Genomic DNA, 1755 nt, shown 5'->3' on the forward strand with positions numbered 1-1755 from the left:
GCTGTCCTTGGTGATGGGAAAGCTGTGCACCAAAGTACCTAAGCGGTTAGCCATCTGACACCTGTGAACTGGCCACTCCCAGGGGCCCCCCATGCTGTGGGAAGGTTTCCCTGCATGTATCCCTGGCTCCTTGTTCCTGGTGGGCTTTCAGGAACCGTACCTGCGATGGTGTACACGGCAGTGATGGCGAGGGTGAGGATGGTGGACAGGTAGAAATTCCAGCCCAGGCAGATGTGAACAAACAGGGCTCCTGCATACAGGTCAATCTGGGGAGAGAGTTGGGCAGAAGTCAGACATTATAGTGAGATACAGGGCTCAAAGACACTGGCGTTGTGACTAGGCCTCAGCCATTGTTAAGTGTAGGTGTCCCAGGGGAGAGGAATAGAGACACCCCGCACAAGCTGTTCCTCACCTGGTGGGGCAGCTGAGGGTGGGAGAGAGAGAACTGGCTGTGGACAGCTGTGTGACATGTTCAGGTGTATGGCAAATGTTACTGTCACAATAAAATTCAAAGTGGCCAGAGCCCACCAGATAGCGTGTTGTCATTGAATTCGGCCGCTACCCAGGGGATATGAAAGAGCTTTGTCCCCCCAGTTCCATAAAGGACCATGCACGACAAGGAGGCATCCAAGAGGAATTCCCCCAGAGACTCAAACTAATGCGCCTCTGAAGTAGCCGGAAGTCGTGCAGAAGGCAGTTCTGTTGCCCTTCAGCGGGACTGGCCTGCAGATAGGAGTCAAAGGCTGGTCCCAGGGCTTGGCTGGACAGGCAGCCTGAAGAAGGCCCTTCCTTCCACCAACTGTGGGAGGACCAGGACTGGAAGAATGGGCTCTGCCCTGTCCACTTTGTTTTCAAACCTGCCCTTCTGTGTTGTGTGAGCCCTGGGAGGGCAGCTCAAGGTCAGCCTTCAGGACCAATAGGTCCCTAAGAAGGTGCAAGGCCATGGGTCACCCTAGCCCCCAGCTAGGGTGGATCAAGTTGGCGCAAAGCCCAGCCTTCCTGAGGCCCAGGAGATGTGGGCCCCAGACCCTTTGAGCTCCTCAGGGCCTGGCTGTTAGAGCAGCCAGTCCGGCTCTGGACTCCAGAATCTAGGCCCCAGGGATGGTACAGGATGTCGGAGGGGAATTCAGTTCAATGACCCTGTTCCTTAACACCCCTCGCAAAAAACACCTTCCCTATATCTCTCCCCAAACCTTTCCATGTGCTCCTCCTCCCATCCGTGCCTCTCATCTCAACCTCTGCCCTGCTGTGAAACAAACCACACTGCACTGGCACCATAGCCTCTTATTCTTATGCCCACCCTCCCCCCAAGCTCTTCCTACTGGCTCCTTCCTGCATTTGAGAGGTCTCCCCATCTGGAAACTCTAATGTGGTGTTTTCAGGTGACTGCTGAAGCCTTCATTTGGGCACCTGGCTTTGGGTGTGTGTCGGGGGAGCAGACTGGTCTGGGCAAAGACAGTGGAGAGATCAGCCTCCAACTCCAGTACAAAAGACCTTGCTTTGTGTGGCTGAAGAGGCTGGGGCTCAGGGAGGGGGAGACTTCTCAAAGCCAGCTCCCTGTTAGGTATCTGCACCTGGCATTGCCAGCCGAGGCTTCACCAGGAGTAAGAGGGGGGCTAGGAGAGCTCAGGAGAGCTATTCCAGGAGTCCCCTTCCAGGCTGGTATCCAGCACTCACTCCCAGCACCGCGCTACCTCTAGGCTTTTAGCTTCCTGGGCCTGGGACTGTCTGCTCTCTGCTACTCATCTTCTAGGC

Source organism: Alexandromys fortis, unplaced genomic scaffold (genome assembly GCF_014885135.2).
Source record: "Alexandromys fortis isolate MF-2015 unplaced genomic scaffold, M_Fortis_MF-2015_v1.1 scaffold_149, whole genome shotgun sequence".
In the NCBI taxonomy this organism is placed as follows: domain Eukaryota; kingdom Metazoa; phylum Chordata; class Mammalia; order Rodentia; family Cricetidae; genus Alexandromys; species Alexandromys fortis.